This window comes from Passer montanus, unplaced genomic scaffold (assembly GCF_014805655.1).
Source record: "Passer montanus isolate IOZ18808 unplaced genomic scaffold, ASM1480565v1 scaffold36, whole genome shotgun sequence".
Taxonomy (NCBI): Eukaryota; Metazoa; Chordata; class Aves; order Passeriformes; family Passeridae; genus Passer; species Passer montanus.
The window spans coordinates 5,180,226-5,201,283 of NW_024368374.1; the positions used below are offsets into that span (position 1 = coordinate 5,180,226).

Here is a 21,058-nt window from a genome sequence, read left to right on the forward strand (position 1 = left end):
GTTCAGACGTAAGCTGCAACACAGATGTTCACAGGGCACAAAGGGGACACCCAGCAGAGCTAGCTGCAGAAGAAAATTTACAGGAATGACAGCAAGTTGCCTTTTACAGCAGGCTCTCTAGAGAGGCAGTAAAAGGGAAGCTCATTCCACTATGATTTTTTTTTCCTGAAACTCCTCCTTGTGTAAGGTCTCACTACAGCTAATCTCCAGAGACTGCAAATGAATTAAGAAGAGGAGAAAACATAGGAAAGCAAAATAAGAAAGCAAAGTAGAAAACAAAGCAGAAGAAATGAGTCATGAAATGTATCACAAAAGAGAGCAGTAAGGGCACGCCAATAGATATAAGAAATATGAGGAAAACATAAACATCGGAAACATTGATCTTTTGCAAACACTCTGAAAGGATGGTTAGACTTCCTATGGGATCCTCTGACAGGCCTGGACACAGGTCTGAACATCCAAGAGTTCTAGCAGTAGGACATTAGGTGATCCAAGCAGGTACTTGACCCCATGCATAAATTGGAGACAATGGTTCTTCTCCAGCTTTTGCTAAATATCTTGGGACCTACAGGTGAAGCACACTGTGAAGATACGTTCCATTCAAATCCTTACAGAATAAGCAACATAGTGCAAAAATCCATTTTTGTGAATTTCATGCATAAGCATTTAACCCCTCCCCATTTTTAAATCTCTTCAAAGTTTCTTACACAGATCAAGGTAAGTCCAGCTGTTACATCCAGTATTCAAGAAACCTTTCACTCTTTCAAACTGAACTGAATCTCAAAAAAATTGCCTAGGTCTATGAACTCTTTGGAAAGAATAAGAACTTCTAAATCTTCTCTCATTTAACTTTCTCCATTGCTAGGAGTTCAGCAGAGCTTCAAGAACCATAAAGTGTGACCTGACTTTTAAAAAAGAAATCACCTGAAAATTGCTTTGTTATATGCAAGAATGTATTTCTGAAATTGCCTGAATATTTTCTGTAAAGGACTGAAGTAAGATGTGAGCATCACTGAAACACCTAAGAAGAAAATTTCCAGGAGCTTCAATGTACCCAAATTTTCAACCTTTATAGTCATTTCCTTCCCACATTTAGTTATATTCATACCTTTACTACCTTCAACAGTTGCAAAAAAGCCCCAAAGGAAACATAGATATAAAGCCAGATGAAGCACAGCCTCAGGTAGGGAGGGATCAAGAGAAGAGCCACTTCCTCTCACTGATTTTACCTTCAAATCTCCTTATTTGCTTGTTGAGACTCACCTTTTTGTTCACTCTGAAGTTAAGTTTGTGGGTTTGGCTAAACATTAATCTCTGAGGAACTGTGAACATCAGACCCTTCCAAATTTCTGTCCTACAATAACCATGTGTTATTGAAAATTCAGCCTGCAAAGATCCATCACACCGTCCCGCTCTCAGCAACTGAGATTTATCAAGAGCTGTAAGAAGCTCAGCATTAAACTGTCAACAAAACTCACACAGCTCAAACCATCCAACACAAAGCATGAATGTATCCATTACACGTACCTATTTATTGCAGATACCTTCCGAGTTTCAAGAAGCATATAATCTTGAAGAACCGCTTCAAGTTCAGAATCCAAGATCTGATAAAAAAGATTATATATATATAAAGTCATTAAAAGTATATGACTTAAGCATATAAAATTAAAAATATATATATTGTGCAAAATTACTACTTAGAAATGAGCCCACGAGTCAGTCCTTCTGAAGCTTTGCATCACCTGAGGCATGTTGTGGGTGATAAAAATGATGGTCTGGTAATTTATAGCACATTACAGTTAAGGTATATAATTGTATAGATTTTGAAGCAACTTCTACACAAGTTCAAAATTAGCAGAAAACCAAAAAAAAAAAGCCCCAAATTTTCAAATAGTAATCTTGCTACAATCATGAAAAAACAAACACAACATATTGAGTATGAAATTAAAAAAAAGCCCCAAATTTTCCAATAGTAATCTTGCTACAATCATTTGTGATGAAAAAACAAACACAACATATTGAGTATTAAAAACTGCCAGTGGCATATCAGAAAATATAAATTATTTAGGAAACCACAAGCATCCTTATGTACACTTAAGGAGTATTCTGCCTTCAGCTTGCAGCAGAACAGTGACATGAATAGGAAAACCACATGAAAAATCAAGGGTATCCTTAAGTACATTATTTCTTTAATGTCCAAAAAATGCTGAACATGGCAGTTCTGTCACAGGTGTGAAATTCTGGATGTATATCCTTGCAAGGATAGATATAACACCTAATCACAATTAGTCCCAGAGTCTCTGTAAATTTTCCTGGTTATTCTCACACAGTGACCCTGAGCATAATGCATTTATTAAACCTGATGTGCTTAACAAAGCAAAAAGGAAGAAGATGCAGCAGTAGAAAGAAATAGGCTCAATAGACTAATGAAAGGACAAAGGAGAAAAGAAAAAAAAAGAAAAAATGGGAAGAAAGTTCATATGTCCAAATGCACTTGGTCTGATCTCTGTTCTGCACAATCACCAGCATTAGTACACAGTCTATTGAGTATTTTGGTGGCACTATTGGCAACTTGGCATTCTGCAACAAGAAACACTATTTCACACAAGACTGCCACACAGGCACAGCTCTTAAAAATAATTAAGAACATATATTAAAAAAGTCTTGTCTCTTTCCTTTCCACAGAGTTTTTCCACAGTAACTGTCCTAGTGGTACCTACCACACAATTCCCTGTGAAGGCAAAGAGAATCAGCTACAAAATTATCTACACCCACCATGCACCAATGGTCTCCTGGCTGGGAGCACCTATGTGTCCCAGCTGAAGAGCAGACATTTGCTTCTCCAAAGGATCAGCCCACCCAAGGAGTCCTGGACTCCCTCTGTTCCCTTCTGTGAGCTGGTAATTTTCAAGCAGAGAGATGAAATGTAAATATCAGCATGGATAATTATTTCACTGCTCATTTTTTTGCAAGATAATCAGACAGAAAGATAGACTCACTTTGAGGAATAGAAGAAGTAGAAATTTTTATGCAGCAACAGCATGAAAGATTCTGCCAATTCTTCTTACAAAAGGAACAGTTCATTGATTTGTGGCTGCTGCCTACTTTCATGTGCAAGAACAACAGAAATCCCTCACTGGTCTTCTCTACATATTTTCAAGCAATCACTACAAATATGACAACTTCTAGGATTATTTATTCTATGCACTGTGTAGACATTCCTGCTGTTGATGTCAGCTGCAGACAAGCCAGGCTCAGAAGCTCAGATTCAATCACACAGGCATGAGTAACATCACTACATCTCCACCCTTTGCACCTCCTACTCAATTCCCCAAAAGAGATTTCCACAATAATGCATAATCACAAAGAGAATGTCATTAAAGTGAATCTCAGCAAAATACCACCTCTAAAATAAGTGGGAGCTACTTATTAGATAATACCAATAAAAATCTGCAAGATCAGAAGGTGGTCAAAGTTTACCCTTTATTGTCTACGGTAATGTCCTTCCTTTTTTCAAATTCCTCATCAGTTAGCCTTGTAACAACTTTTTCCACACAGAATCACAGAAAATCTCCAACTGAAAGACACCCAAGAATCACTGAGTCCAGCTCTCTCTTCCTTGCAGGACTACCTAAAACTAGACCAAATAACTGCCAGCATTGTCCGGACAGTCTTTGGATTCTGACAAGCCTGGTGCTGTGACTATTTCCTTGGGGAGCCTGCTCCAGTGGCTGACCACCCACTCAGTGAAGCACCCTTTCATAATGCCCAGTCTTAAATTCCCTGCAACTTCATTCCATGTCCTTGAGTCCTGTCACTGGTCCCCAGGGAAAGGAGATCAGCACCTCCACCTCTGCTGGCCTCCCCTGAGGCACCCCCTAATCTGTTTTCCCTCTTATTTATCCCTTTCATTTCTTACCCAATTTATGCCTGCCCATTTTACCTTCACTTGCAATGCCTCTGCAATTGATAATAAGCACTCATCTCACCACACCTTGACAGGAATTACCACCCATCAGATGTAGCATGTTAACCACCTAAATATAGGCCGTTCCCTGGCTGAAACATCTTCAGCCAAGTGACCTCGACAATAGGTAGAGATTCCAGGGACTGAAATGTCATGTCCTGCAAAACTTGGGTCATAAAGGTAACCTTCAAACTCACCAGGTGTAAAACCCTACTAATTTGACAATGCATGAAATTACATTTCTCACAGACACATTCCAGGGGATTGTTGACCTGAGAATTTCTTACAACGTATTTACAGAGAAATGCTATGAATTATTGCATGGCTGAGATAGCCCTGAGACAGAATGTTTGCAACCAAAGGTAAGGAACAATTGTGTGTTAAGTACAAACACACAATTTGCTGTGCATAATATTAGCAGGGTTTATTTTAGAATTGACCACCCACCTGACTGTTCCAAAAAACCTCCTGGAGTTGCTACAAGATGCCAGAGAAAGTTTTCACTTGTAGCAGACTTTCTGTCTTTAATAACACCAGCTGTCGCTTTTACAAACACATTCTATGCCCTTCACATATTATCCCATATTCTGCAAACACCAAAAAACCCCAAACTCTCCCACAGTTATTAACATCTGCTTCGCTTACTGATTCTGACAAACTGAAGGACAAAGGCATGATTTAACAGATTGCTCCACATAAAGCAGCTATGCAGTCCACAGAAGGATTCATCAAATGCCCCTGTCAGAGAGCTTCACAAAGTGCAGCTTAATGAACGTATGCAAATTGCTATAATATATAAAATGCCTGATACCACTTCAACAAGTAACATGCCTATGAAATCTATGGAGAATGATAAGATAGATCAATCTAATTTGTCTTTGAAATAAAGTGATTCCATTTCCTCCAGATAATTTCCATCTTTTTTTTTTTTTTCTTGAATGCCCTGAAGCACACATTACATACAAAGAACTACTGCTTTAGGCACTGGAAGATGTGATTATTCAATAGAAAAAACATGCAGCAAAAGACAAACTGGAAGCACACTGGTACTCTTCAATATTTTCCTTCAGTGTTTTGACATGCTGGCACTTGTAAAAAAATTGGTTTTTCCAAGCCTTGTTGCATTTAAACAGCCCCTCTTTTTTTCTGCTGCTGCTTGATGTGAGGTTGAAGCCTGAGTGCAAGTCAGGCTGATATTTACAGCATGAGGAAATGCTCAGATATGAAAGTGCACCAGAAAACAACATGCATCCAGGATGATTGCTGCTGCTCCTGTTTTCAACATTATTGATCTATAAATTTGATCTTTTTTTTTTTCCATCAACATAAGGAAAGAATAGCTTACAAGCTAAAATTATTTTCGATGGAAAAAAATCAACATTTTCAGAGCTTTATCCCTCCTGAGAACTGAAAGTTCCTTTCATTAACTGACTTGAAAAAAAAATGTGTAAAAATACACTTGTGTTTTGTCACAGAAGCTAAAACCCACAATCACCCTTTAAGAACCTTGTGGAAAAATAACCAGAACTTCTCTAATTTATTCTTCCTTGGAAAAACAACACATGAAAGAGAACACGGCACAGTATGTGTGCATCAGAAACTAGAAAGTGCAAAGTTCCTGGATCTTGGCTTTACCACTTACATTTAAGGCCAGGCAGGTGTGAAAGAGGACTGTGAAGTGCCACGATTATCTCTGTGTCTCTCATGCTGGGACCATAAAAGGCAAACGAACACTAGGTAACACTTTCTCGGGTGGTTCTTGGTTATATTATGTGAGGAGAATTCCCTGTGTAGTAGTCAAAGATATAAACAGTTTCAACTCTTACTTTATGTTACAGCATGATAGAATCACTTAGGTTATAAAGACCTCTGACATCATCGAGTCGAACCATTAACTCAGCACTGTCAAGGCCAGCACTAAATCATGTGCCAGAACACCACATCTACGTGACTTTTAAATACTCCCAGGGCTGGTGACCCAACCACTTCCTTGGGCAGCTTGTTCCAACGCTTGACCATCCTTTCACTGAAGAAATTTTTCCTCATATCCAATCTAAACTTTGCCTGGCACAACTTGAGGCCGTTTCCTCTCGTTTTATTGCTTGTAACCTGGGAGAGGAGACCAACTCCCACCAGTTTGCAACTTCCTTTCAAGCAGAGAGGGGTAAGGTCCTCCTAGGCCTCCTTTTCTTGAGGCTAAACAATTTTTGTTTCCTTGGCCGCTCCTCACAAGTCCTCACAAGACTTGTACACTAGGTCCTTTGTGCATTAGATGTTTCCTGTTAAAACAGACGTAATTGCTGTTACTGTCAAAGCTAGACACAAATTTTGCTCAGTGCCTTAGGCAAAATGACCAAGATGAGCAGTACTTGGTGCAGGATTCTCAAATCTCTCTATCATGGGAGTACAGTTTCTGCATTGAGAATTAAATAAATTGTAAAATAAGAGTCCAAGATGGAATACCATGTCAGAAATGTATTGTGATCTCCTCATTTTAAAGGCACTAACTTGTAAAATCCTTTCCATTCTGTTACACTAAATATTCAGGATGTGCCAGGCACCGTGTAAAAAGCTTTTATTTCTGTGCAAATGAATATACATTAGAGTGAGTGTTTATAACATTTTTCTAGCTTTGAGTTTATATAACTGACAATTAAGGGGTGATATCTTTAACACTATGTATCACTTCTAGATGCCAGTATCACTTCTAGATGCCAGTTAGCAATATTTAACAAAGTAGGAAGTTCTCATTTTTATGTCTTTTGTTTTTGTATTCAGATTTTTTCCTCCAGCTTTGCATTCAGTCAAACACTAAAATCAGGGAATAAATGAACATGAGAAGCCTTCCTTTATCCTACCTCATTTCTCGAAATAACTCTTTCAGCTTCCATCATTACCATCCCTATTTTAAATTTGTTCTTTTTAACATAAATCTACAAGTACAGAAAAATCTCTCCCCTTTTGACTGATCATCAAGGCCAACAGATTCACAGCTGATATAGGTAATAAAGGCAAATTAAGGAAGTTCCATGTCACACCTCCTCTCTTATCTCCTGAACCTATATAAAATTATACTAATTATCATAAGTAAAATTAAACGTTCCAACTTTTCCCTGAAATAGAGAGAAAATTATTATTCTTGGGAGTCAATCTTCTTATAGCTTCCTTAAGATGTAACATCTAATGGATTTTAGGGTACAAAAAAAAGCCTCTTATACAGATTCCAGATTCAGTTTAAGAAAACAGCATCAATAAATTGTATTAACCTGTAGGCCATCATTGAAAAAAATACAGTCACACTTTGTGCAATAGAGTGTGCTACATGATAATACACAAAAACAATTTTTTACCATGTTACTTTGTGGTGGTTTGTCAGGGCTTTTTTCTTCAGGAACAGCAGCACTTAAAATCAGGATGTACTGCTTTAACAAAATAGGTGGAAAGCAGAGCCAGTCCATCCTGTCCCACATCCCTACCCTCTGACGGATTCCTGCCATCCATTGCAGTGAGGATATTAACCCATCACTGTTGTGGACAAACTGCCTGTGCTGGACAGCAACGTAATCAGTAACAGCAAATGGCTCTGGGACAATCCTGAACCTGAGGTAGATGAGAAAGTGCAATCCTTGCTTTGATAAGCTCCTTGGCAAGCTAGTACAAACCCATGTTCCCTGTTAAAAAAAAGAAAAATTGAAGGGAAAAAAAAGTTTGTTAGATTTCAGACCATTTTCTACTCAAAGAAAGGGAATTTCCAGTGGCTGAAAATGTCCTCTTTCCCTGATCTGTGGGAAAATGCAAGAAAGGACTCAACTGCTCTGAAGTATGTCTCAAAAGTAGCATCCTAAGACTCCCAACCTGAAATATTTCTGTGGAACTACTGAGCAACATTACTCAATACTGCTGAAGGGAAGGGTCCCCACCTGCCTGACAAAGGCAGAGGAGGCACACAACACAGCCACTGCTTTTGGTTTGACAATGCAGAGCTGAAGCCACCTTCTTCCATCTCAACAGTGTCTGAGATTCAAAGAAATGTGCTGCTATTACTGCAGTCTAGAGGTTGGAATAGAAATTTCATAAGAAAATTCATACCTTTGGGGTTTTTTTTGGTTTTAAAAGCAAGGCAGAAGCACTGCACTTCAGTCAAAGACTAGCTAAACAGCTGAATGCAACAGAGGCAATAAATCTCTAACCCTTTACCTTTCTAATTAAAGTGACAACTCTTGGAAACCTCTGGAATTGGAATGAAAAAAAGGGTTCCAATAAGTTCAATACAGGTAATATCTTTTACAAGACTTATGACGAAAACATGGGTAAATTCAGTATGACCATGCCATTCATTTGTCTTGGAAAGTCCTTAAACACTAGTACCATAACATCTGAAGATTATAATACCCCATTCCTGCATGAAAGGAGGAATCACTCAGAAATATCCACCAGTAATATTGTGTCTTAGAGACCACAGGTAAGTCAAAAAATCTCTAAGAGAAACAAGAGGACCATCAAGTCCTCTTTGAAACAGACACCTATTATAATGAGGGCCAGATGCAATTCACAGTTGTCTGCTTACATTACTTGAAAAAAAGAAAATTATAATGTTCCCTTCTGTCACAGAACCAGCACAGAAGATGGAGCTGTGAAGAGCAGCTAGATCAAACAACTTGAGAGGAGTCTAGGAAGTCTTCCTAAGCAGTCGCTCATGTCTACTGTTAGAAAATGAGGCCAGGCACCAAGATGTCATTCTCTGAAAAGTCAGATCCAATGAGGAATAGCTTATCAAGATAAGAATAATTAGCAGACAGGGTAGTGGCAGAATTAGTTCACCATGGTGATGATAAAACAGTATTAGGAAAGCAGGGCAATTTTAAGAAAAGGCAGCTAAAAATACCTGCCTAGCACACACTTCAAGTTCTTCTCATCTCCAGTATGCTGATGCTTCAAAGCTAGCTGTCCCAACAGACAGCCCTGTACTGTCTGCCAGTGTCACGATGACTTATAGCATGCTGTGGTAGGCTTGCAGTCTCTGAGGATTGCGTGTCTCTGTGAATGATGAGGATAGCTGCATTTTGTTCCAGTTACTGTGAATTAGGAGCAGAACCTATTGACTAGCAAGCTTTCAGCACAGGCTTCAGCTGGGAAAAGGCTTGGGCTGCAGTATTGTAGGAATACACTTCTCAGAAGGATGAACTGGGTCTTGTCCAGGTTTCTGTTCCTGCTTTGCCCAAGAGGACTGACGACACCATGTCTTTTCCACAGAGACACATGCATTCCATACAGGCCCTTCCTAGCATCACCAACAAAAGACCAAGACCAGAGTCCCATATGTTTTTCAGGAAGAGACATCCCAAACTCCAAGGCTCTGGCAACAGCAAGGAAATTCTTATACAGACCTTGGACTGTGGGCTTCTGACCTCTGTTAACAACCAGCAGACGCCACTAACCACTGCACTAAACATGAAATAAATGATAGTGCAGACACATGAACAGTGGCCAGTCTCCCATTTAGCCCTTTTGGTAACACTATGACTTCATATTGCAAGCCTGGATGGTTTTGGTCTTTTTTTTTTCAATTCCTGTAAATGCTTCTACATATTCTCATAAAAACTTCCCTAAATTTACCAAATTCTCTCTTCAAGTTTTGTTTTTCTTCTCAACTAAGTGTACTTGGAGTTTATTCCAGAGCTTCACCCTCTTGGGATGTTTGAAAAATTTCTGTTAATGTTCAGTCTAAATTCATTCAGGACTAATTAATAAACATATTATCTGGAGCAGTTATTATTCCTCAATTTCAACAGTCTCCTCCTTCTCTGATGTTTGCCCTCCAAAGGAATTTAGTACAAAGGTTTAATTTCCTGGACATTATATACAAGTTATTAGGAATGGAGGCTTAGCATATTTTGTCAGAAAGTCTGACAGAAGGCAAACAACCAGTGGGAAAATGTATTTAACTTTTTTTTTTAAACTAATAAGCAAAAGGCAGATGCTCATTTCTTTTCCTAGTTACTCCAGTATAAACCAGGAATGGTTGGATGTGTATGAAGAGCAATCCATAACCTGTGGCTAGAAGTAAGAACTGCATCTGCCCAGGGCTGCAGTGAGGATTGTGAGCACTAAGCTGTCAGCAGAGAAGAAATACCTGATAGAGAAGGGAAGAGCGATTGGCATCTGTCACGTAAGAGCCATTTTGCAGAGGCCTTTGAAAATGAAAGGCATTGATCATAGATTTCCTTCAGTCCAAAGAAACTTGAAAACCAATATATCTGGCATCTAGACTCATACTCTCTGGGTAAACCTGATTCAGCTCAGATTTGACACAAAGAAGTTCAGTGGGAAGGTGACTGGTCTCTGGAGCAGGCTCCCCAGAGAACTGGTTACAACACTGAGCCTGTCCAAACTTAAGGCACATCTGGATGATGCTCTGAGTCACGAGGTTTAGTTTTAGGCTGTCCTGCAGGAGTTGGGCTCAATGATCCTTAGGGGTGCCTTTCAACTGGAGATATTCTGTGATTCTATGCCTGTGCAAAAGGCAGTTTCATACACCCCGTTATCCAATGCAACCATCATACTTGTGTGTTGCATTCAATGCCATTCAACTGTGTTAGAAATGGTCTCATTCCTACTCTGTTTTGAAGCTGAGGTGGCATTGCCATGGCCAGCACTGACTCTTCTCACTGCCTGAACCACAGTGTCCAAACACCCACCACCCTGTATTTAACTACCCAAGGAAGTCAGGTCCAGGACAGAGACCTTAGACAGAGAGAAATACATACCTCTATGTACAACACTCAATTCATCTCATCCTAAATGTGGATACCTAAAAGAGCTTAGATTAATTGCATGCAGCTATAGGGTCCAATGATCATAAAAGGAATCTAGGGAAAGTGGCTTTGATGTAGGCACTTATGCCATAGATAAGAAAGTTGAGACAAATCTTATGACTGAAGTCTGCCTCAAGAGAGCTGGCATTCAGACAGATCTGAAGGCACAAACACTGGTTCAAAGGATGGGTTTTCAATGACATCATGATCTAATCTGTAAGTCTTTATTCAGTCCTTCCTTTTCTATTTGAATATTAAATAGAAGAATTTGAGATTTGGCTCAATGATAGCAATAAAAGTCATCAGGAAGGCTGATTTATAGGAAAATATTAAAATAACTAAATATGTATAGCTTGACTAAAGCCACTATTGAAAGGGAAATATGATAATTATCTACAAGCTCTGAAAGGATACACACACTAAGGATTTTTTTAATAGGGTTTTTCAGGAAAATATAGCTAAGAATAATGTGATTATACCAAGCAAAGTAAAGTTTAGGCTGACAGGGGAAAATTCTTATAATGAAGTGTATTCTAATGTATAATAATCTTCCAAAGGAAATTGGCTGAAGTCCAATCACATCACAAAGCCTGTCCATGACTGGACAAAGATCTGGAGAGGACAATCCTGGTGCAAGATGGACTAGATGACTCAACAGCGCTTTTTCATTTTTAAATTCCTATCATTCTGCTGTATTAAATAATCCAATAAATCAAAGGGAAGAGGGAAATAGGCTTAGCAACAATTGCACAGCTGTTTCTCCTTCAAGGACTGCAGGCTGCAATCAGTGCAAGACACACTGATTGCACAGAGGGAGGAAACATCTGTATGTGGTCAGAGCACTGTGCTAATTCAGGGCTTCAAAGTTGCATGCCTGATATCCCCTTTTCCCCCGCTTAATACAATAACACTGCCAGAAGAATCGACCCTGTGTTGTAAAGTATCAATCATGATTTTTGCTGCAACAGCTACTCATAATTGGTTTAAGCTTTCTTGATCTCAGATGCCAACCGGTGTTAAACAAAACACAGAAAATACATAGCCTGTGGGCACATATTTCCACTGAAATAATCTTGCCACATGTTGATTTACAAGAAGTGGGGCAACAATGTTTTCTTAAAGTTGTGATACTCATTTTTAAAGCCAGGCAATATTTTACTGATTATTTTGAAGAGGCTTTGACATTTTTTAACTAAAATATCTTGCTGAGAGTCTGTGCTAATACACAGTCTGTTTTCTGTTACAGTTAAACCACAAGTAACAGAAGCCTTCTTAAGGAATGACTATTCAATTTAACCATGGGTCCGATTTCTCTCTCTAGAAAATATTAGTGTATATATACATAAAAGTATATTTTATGAAGAAAGTGCTTTCAAGTGTAACATTAGCTTTCCATGACCAATTTCAACTCCAGTTTCCCCACTGCAGTCACACTCTGTAATGCTGACCAAACCCCTGTACCCACTTGATGGGAGAGGTCTGAGACTTCAGAGAATCTAGTTAGGATGTATAGCAGGAAACAACTTTCCCAAAAAAAAAATTATATTAACATCATCTGAAGAACCAATCTGCATACCATAGGGGTTTTTGTTATGTTTTATTTTATTTTTTGTCATGAGGGGTTTTTTGCCTCAAGTGCTCAATTAAGCATACAACAGCACAGACAGGATTTCTGTTTTTCAAAAGAAGGAATATTAATGGAAATCTATGTCTGCATAATAAAGCAGTGATCAACAGCTCATAGTTTACATCACTCATTCTGAATTATTCACATTATTTCTCCCTGATTTCTTTACCTTTTCCAATGAACTTCCCAAATGAGAACCCAAATTAATATTTTCCTACTTTCTTTCCCTTGTCGAAGGAGTTAGGAAAAAGCAAATATTAGAATTTTATCACACACAATTCTTCTAAATGCTTCTACATTTAAGATTTTTTTTCTTCTCTTGTTTTAAAATAACACTCAGCATAAATCATGAACCACCCTTTAACCAATGCAGCTGCTAATTCCTACTCCTGGAGGCTGAGCTACACCAATAAGGTGGCAGCTGTGACCCTGCAGTCTACCTGCACCTTGCCTCAGTGGAGGAAACCACTGCTTTTAATGGGTCTGAACTTACACCGAGAGAAAAACCAGCTGCTGCATTCCAGTTCAGAGGGGTTGGGCACACAGGGCTGCTGCACAGGGCTCCAAGAGCAGCCCAGGATGTGTAGCATGGGAAGATAATGAAGGGAAAGGCACTGGGGCCCAAGGACAGGGCTGCACGAGTGTGAAGTGACCAGGACAGCAGGCAGGGATAGGAAAAGGAGCAGACAGGGAATGGTCTATATGAAGCAGCATTTTATCATCTCCAAATGACCACAAGGCAGAAGACACTGCCTACCAGAATACCCTGAGAATGTGATGAACTCATTTTATCCTGCAGCTTTCTGGGCAACATGGATAGACCTCTGTATGTAAATCCAGCAACAAAGTCTCTGCTGCTGCCCTCGGGCTTGTTTTCTCCATGATGTCTAAGCAAAGCAAAAACAAATAACAAATAGCAAGACCTGAATACGATGAGACAGAGGAATGGAAAAGCTGATTAAAGCATTTTCCAAATGCCACACAGAGGAACAGATGAAGGAAGAAGTGGAATGACTCTAGTTTACTGCTGTGCGCTTACTGTAACACTCAGCATTAGATACCAGAAGTTTTTGAGGTCATTGATTTAGTGTGCTCACTTCTAGAAAACCAAAACTGATATGAAGTCCTGCCACAAACTCAGATTATTATGTAAAAGATAATGGAAAACTGATAAACTGAATGAAAAAAAAACCAAAAAACAAACAAACAAAAAAAAACCCCAAACAACAATTTCCTCCCCCCACCCACAAACAAAAAGCCATAATAAACCACTTTACCAACCAACTAAACAAATACCTGCCACACTAAACCACTTTTATTTAACTGAAAAGAGTAACTTGAAGGCTAGAAAAAGCATTTGGAGGCTTGGAATTTTGTAAGTTAATAGTCCTACTTCAGCAGGATATCTAGAGGACCAGGTGGTGAAATAGGAAGGAAGAAGCTGGACGGAAATAAAAAGCCTGGAACTGTTGTCCTTGTTTTAGGGTAAGCAAAAGGAAATCATCTCAGCTGGAGAAAGTAGGGAAGGCTCCAAATCAAAGGTGCACTTTTCAACTTCAGATTGCTTCCCACCCCTTCACACCCACAGTGAGAGAAGTCGTGGAAAATCAAACTGCATGAAGATTGAGGGGGGAAAGCTTTCCTTTTTCTTAAAATCTTCCAGTTTGGGAGTCTGAGTTTTAGGATTAAATCGCAATCAATAGCACCTCCCTTGTTTTGTTTTGAGATGCATTTTTTAACCTACCATTCTGAGGACTCTTTTAAGGTTTTGTTTGGATGGTTTTGAGTTTGGGGGACAACGGAGACAAAAGGGAGAACAAGGGGATAATCATCTTCACAAAGTATTCACAAATATCTCTGCAGCATGCCCCAGGAATTGTTAGGAAACTACTTTGGCTCTGTGTGTGTTGTGGGTGACATATTCATACCCTTGTAAAGCAAAATATTCCTGGACTCCCCCTGCACTTTGTAATATTGAGCAAACGTAACAATTAGGGCATTTTCAAATTAGAAACATTTACAAAAGACTACCAAAATTGGCTTGGCATTCTGAATTAGAAGAAGACTATTTGATTACAAACGAGATTCTTAGATAACTACATACAGAAATCCAGTAAATTTATATAAACTGCTTGTTGCCACAATGTTGAAGTGTCTCTGAGTGTGATTGCATTACCAAATTAAGGCCCAAAATTATAAATTTATTCATGCAGTGCATGCATATCATATCTTAAAATTGCTCCTATCAGTTAGATAACACTCCTTGTCTGCACAGGAAGCCATCCAACAGTTTTAAGACAAAAAATCTTTCCAGTTTTTCTTTAGATCACAGAGTGGGTTGGATTTTTTTCAGCTTAGGCCTTCTTAAGACAAAGAGAACTAAATACTGAAAGCACTGTACAAATTCTGTAATTCAGAAAATGGGAGTTTAGAAGAACATATCTCACAACTTCACCAATACTGAAGGCCTAGGTTCTTTAATCACCACAGGTTCTTTAACCACCATCCCCCATGCAATCTTAAAATATCATCTTATGATTCTTCCACATTAGATCCCTTTGACAGGTTCAGGTAAAAGGACAACAGCTGTCCATAAACTGTGAATTTTAAGATACATGTAATTAATCAATATTAATAACAAATACAAAAGAGTAAAGGGTCCCATCTCTCACTTAGGGAAGAAAGGCACACTCTGTCACATCAGCTTTTGAAAGATTTACAGCCCAAGCAAAGGACTATAAGGTCTGCTGGCTACACAGTGTTTTCGCATGACTGAAAGAGATTTTCTTGCCACTAACAACACCAGTTTAAATTTTAATGGAGCTGTTCTGAAGAAAAATAATTAACATATGGTTGACTTCCCATATATTAGAGAAAACAATAACAGCAACTAAATCAGTATCTTCTGTATAATTTCAGCTGTCTTGGTCATGATGAGTTGCTCATCTGACTCATCTCACAGACATGCCTGACATAATGAGAACAAACACAAATCGTTGCAATGTCAAAGATTAGCTTTTACCTAAGACAAAGGAGATAGGACAATATTATGAGGGACTACCTAGGAAGCAGCAGCCAGCCAACCATTACTTCTTTGAGTCACAGAAAATCCCTGACAGGTGGTTAATTGATAATAGTGTATCACAAGGCAATCTCTACGCTTTCAGCTTGATTGCTAGGCTTCAAGCGAGGGCACACAATCTTGGCTTTTCACAGTGCCTCAGTTTAAGGTGTCACTCTGAACACTTGGTTTACAAGCCCTTCATCCCTGCAGAGTTAATTTCTTATAGGAAATTTTTATCTGCTACAAAGGGGGCTCAAAGCAATCTCAAGGCATGGCAGTGCCATAGAGATCTTCTTGGGATGTGACGTCCTACCAATTATGGCCACCAGCACAACACCAGTGGTTGTCAAAGAGAAATCAGGACACCGATTTCCATCCACCAAACAAGCTCTTGTCAGGACCTGCTGGCTGTTGTTTAGAGATCTTAGCTGAAATAAACAAAACAGGGAAATGATTAGTGGCATTGAATCTGGCAGGCAGGTTCTTATCCTGGCAGACACTCGGCAGACTGTGGGTTCGACTTAGTCACAAAAGAAGGATGTGAAGAAGCCCAATCAGATAACAAAAATAGTCTGCAAAACACATGCTTCTACTTGGGATTGTATTTATTAACACAGCAATTCAAGCAGTCTTATTCTTAGAACCAGAACTAAAATAAACAGAACAATCCCAAACTGTCAGAGTACCACCCATGAATCACCAGGGTTCCTGTGTTTGAGGAAAAACAGAGGCATCTAAACAACCATCCACCCCTTGTCTAGGGGCCCCAATTTCAGTGGGACAAATCAAGGAGCATATGGGAGCTGGAGTCCTGACTGAAATGGTTGGTGAAGGACCTAGAAGAGGATGGATTAAATCCAAGCTGTAGCTGTATTACATTTCCACTCCATGTGGGGAGAGATCAGTAGTGCCAAAATGCAATGCCAAGCATATCTGGACTAAATCACTCTCTGAAGCTGTCCTCTAAGCCAGGGAGAACAGGCCCCCTAACTAACATCTGTAGGATCACATCTGGATTCATCCCACCACCATCTTGGCACAACAGCCTCTCTATAAAAATTCAGCATGCCAAAGGATTAATACACCCATCATTTAACTCAGATGTCCATAAAATGATTGCTGAGGTTCAGAAAATATGAGTGGCGTAGTAGAAAAACTTCTGCTTCCATCAATCAGCTTTTCGTTAACATCATTCATCCCATCCTCTATATTCTGAATAAAATCTGCTTTCTCTCTTTACCATGCAAATTCCTCTTACATAATAAATACTGCAACACAATAAATCCTTCAGTGTCCCTCTTCCTTCGAGGGAAACTGTCTCTGCACTGCTTTATGCTGAAAATGTTTTCCAGACCTCAGCACAGCATTAACTGTGATATTTCCTTCCTGTGCAAGCACATCCAAAGACTGTCTTTATCATTTTCTCCTTGGTAAGGAAAGGTATTGCCATCAAAGATCTTTGGCTTTAGCTATCAGCCTGTGAATGACCGCATGGATGAAAGCTCCTCCTAGGACTGTCCTAGTTATGAGAAACCCAACTTAGAGACCTTCCTCCAAAATGAATGAGGTATGAATGGTAAACCACCTCTTTTGAGGTGGTTTTTTTTTTGTTTCTTTGCTCACCTCTTTCAATCCCTGAAAGATTTTCAGACATCACCTAAAGAGAAAAAAAATCAACAAACAAAAGCTCACCCTGTTAGGGGCTTTCAGCCATAGAAAAAGCTTATAAACAGAAAATAGCCTTGAACTCTTTTATTCTAGGAATGTTGCCACGGGCAGAAAACGTGATCCTCTCCTCATGGAAAATGGGTGAATTTCAGAAATAAAATCCAAGCTTGGACCCATCTCTAATTTTCATTCATTGATTCTCTATTTATCCATAGAGTGAAGGAAACACTAAAAATCTTTGCGTACATATGAAGGCAACCATCTGTAAGCAAAAGGACATTATCTGAATGTAAGAAAGAAAAGGCAACAGAAGGATCTGCTCCTGTAGTAATTGCTGTCTGCTGGTACAGTGTCATTTTGAGTTGTCAAAACTTGAGACCTAAAATAAACTCCACCAAGTTTTCTTCAATGTTTCTCTGTGTCGCACTACTTCTCTTCTGAATTGCCTTCATAAATTTGAATTCCTCAACAGCCTTGTTACTGACTTTCAGGGAAAATGCCAGAGAGACAGATTTAATATGCAGCTCCAAGACACTTCCTTACCCTGCATTATTACCTCCTCTACTGCAAGAACACTGCTTCTCCTGGGAAGAATTTGATTTCCTTACTTATCAACACCTTCCTTTGCACATCAGCGTGTTTCCTCTCACTCTCCTTCAGTCGTATAGTAAAAAAACCCTAGAAAAGGTGAAGTGTTGTATGTGCTAATGAAAGGCTGATTAGGAATTGACTGCTAATAGAATAGATGCTGCATCCCATATTGCTGTGGGATTTTCTACCACCTATCAAGCCAGAACACGTGTGCACAGGTAGCAAATATACCATGGAGAGGCACTTGTGCACCTCGCTATTAGCCTGAAACAGATTTTCCACCATCCGAGCAGTGACCCGTTAATAGCTTACATAATGGAAACCAGCACCAAAATGAGTCAGTGTGCTTGGCAAATTCAGATCATTAACCACGAGAAAGCGCTCCAAGCAGATCAAGGGAGAAACACATACCCCAGAGAACATTAAATAGAGAAGTCTTATTAGTGATGAGTAAACAGGTGCAATATCCCTCTAGACTTGGCAGGATGGACCCTCTCATTTCCCACAGAGAATTCCTGTCTGAAAGACTAGGTCCCACTTCTCACAACAGAGAACAAGCTGGACTCTTGACATCCCTTCCCAGGTACCCACTCGCCAGAAGGGAGCTCTGTAATAAGAAACAAGCAGGAAGATGAAGTGCATGGCTCCTACGGCTGCAGACTCACCGCTGTGCCAACGCAGCAGGAGCATGCAGAGATTAAGAGCAGTCCATGCACAGATCCGTACTGTACACAGTTGATAAGGGAAGACTGAGGTCCTCTGGGAGGCACTCCAATGGTCTGCAAGCCAGCTGGGCTTCACTAGGTGGTGGCTGTGGTGCTTTTCAGTAGGAAGTCAGACCAAAAGTAAAACAGATATGAGCTTTTTACCCTCTCTCAAAAAAAAAAAAAAAACCAACAAAAACAACAACAACAAAAAAAATAACCACAAAAAAAACCATCAAGCCAACTCCAAAACCTGAAGCTACAGACAGATCATTCCAGTTAACAACATCACCAAAAAAACCTGAGAAACAATACTGAGATAATTTTATGCCAGGGCTACTGCAACTGTTCCACTTGAGTAGTGGTGACAACTCGTGGACGATACATGCACATGGTGCAGTAATTGCATTGCAACGGTGGTCATGTATCAGCTTGAAATATTTGCAGAGGCACTTACCCCACAGTTTTGGAAAACCTGGTCTAAATATTTTGACCATTTGAACCAGATATTTCAAACTTTTTTAATTTTTTTTTTTAAGTTGAAGAAATGCAAGACAAAAATGCAGGTTTCCACTGACCCAAACTAGTATTTATCATGTTCTACATGAAATTGCAAATCAAAGCATATTTCCTGTTAACCAAAAATGGTTCTTTTTTTTTTTAATACTTAATTGCCTGCATTGCAGTATTAAAAGCACATGAAAAGCACACTTGGTTCTATGTCAAACAGCTTAAATCATAGAGTTTCCAGAGACACGGTTTCCAGGATATACCAAAGCTGCTTGAAGAACTTACATTTCATATTTTCAGCAATCCTCCACTTCCGTTCAGGGTTCTCAGTCCCAGGTTTTATCCTAGAGATATGACATATATGTCGCACTTCTCCATATTTCATTTTTATGAAATTGAAGTGACTCCTTTGATATAAAATATGTAATTTCTTCTCATAAAAGGCCAATACAAGGGCCATTTGACAGGCCAGGATGTTGCACTACTGTTTGAGATGCCTATCTCAGCAAGCAAGTCTGGCACTACACACAATGCTCACTTGGCTTCATTTTCTTATCTATTTTATGTGCATGAACAGCTGGAGATGGACGTATAGAGGCTTTAACCTTCTGTAGCACATCTAAAAAAGTACACAACCAAAATCTATGCAGCTGTGAATGCCAGAAAGCCATCTGTATACAAATTAATTGCTTTTGGTTTGAATAGTTTCCATTTTTAGCCTGCCATCTACATTTGCACCTATTCACTGGTTCAGTTTGGATGCAGCAGGGACATGAACCATGCTCCAAACCAGCTCTTCCATCTCCCAGGCCTGCTTCTCTGCAAGCCCTCCCTCAAAACCTTTCCCTCCCTTGAGCATTTTCTTCCCTCTATCTGTCTCAGAAATCAAGCAAACAAGCTGAAGGAATGCTATTTACACCAACACTTCTGTGGAGTGCATTACTAGCCTGACTGGATGACAGAAGCAAAGCAAAGGCTTATTGTCTGGTTTCCCAACCCCACTTACTTTCCAGTGACAAAATCGAGCTGCTCAGATGCAACAAATTCAGCTCTGAGCAGAAGGAACAGCAATGTCAGCCTAGGAAGCACCTGACTGCTTTGAAAAACAACCAGCTGTTCCTTTTGTTCATTAAATCTGTCCTTACGCATACGTATGCATGTATAGTAGATTAACAATGCAAATCTTATACCAAAAAAAATCTCTGACATCTACTTAAAACTTGCTACTAATTACAGATGTGATTCAGACCAGTGATGTACTTCTAATTAGCAAAAATAAGCAGTCCTGTTTTCCTTGGAGGAAAGGAGTATGGCCTAACTAGAGAAAATTAAACTAAAGCTAACACTAAACACTTTTGCTTTGTACCCTCTAAACAGTTTTTGTTAGCTCTAACAGATCTTTATTAATGACCCTATAAAAGCATCAGTATTATCTAAGCAAATCCACTCTTTTCTTCAAATGTCTTCATCTGTACATCTCATCTCTGAATGTCATTTCTGTCAGAGATTGAGTGTGAAGACGGAAGTTGTTTTACAGGCAGGCTTAAGCCTGCAATATTTACTGGAAACAAAATAAGTACATGGAAATGCCACAAAAGAAACATGCACAAAAACTCTTCTATATTTACAGAAAGTGCTCTCAAATAAATAGAGCCATGTCATCCAAATCTGTCCCTTTATAAATATATAAGTCTTTTAAACATTGCTTGCTGGCTGTAGGAACAATAACAACAGCCTTGCCTTAAGTCACTGCGGCCTTCCAGGTGGTATTACTAAACGAAAACACTATTTATTTGTGACCTTTCCCATCTACTTTACAGTTACTGGTCAAAAGCACAGTGTCACCCTGCAGACACGCATAATCAACTTTCTTTTCCAATCTAATTGAGAAATTGAGCTGTTAATGTCAAGAAATATTAAGGAAAAGCTGCTCCACTGAACCTGCTCTGTCTAGCTACCTGGTGTTAGATTGTTGTGATAAAAAACTGCTCCACATGCACCCAAAGGAGCACAGGGGATCATCAGTTTGCAAGGAGGACCCAAATCTTTTCCTGCCCCATTTCCCTCATCCCATCACTGGAGCCTCTCATCTGCAGCACACGTGGAGCTTCA

General features: G+C 39.4%; 1 protein-coding gene across 3 annotated transcripts in view; it reads right to left on the minus strand.

Annotated features, from left to right (window-relative positions):
* Positions 1 to 21,058, minus strand: part of ENOX1 (ecto-NOX disulfide-thiol exchanger 1) — a 357,615-nt gene that overhangs the window by 282,571 nt on the left and 53,986 nt on the right. For all 3 annotated transcript variants that reach the window (XM_039716750.1, XM_039716751.1, XM_039716747.1), the window contains exon 2: positions 1,528 to 1,604. The gene's annotated coding sequence lies outside the window, so the exon portion shown is untranslated. The remainder of the gene's footprint in view (positions 1 to 1,527; positions 1,605 to 21,058) is intronic.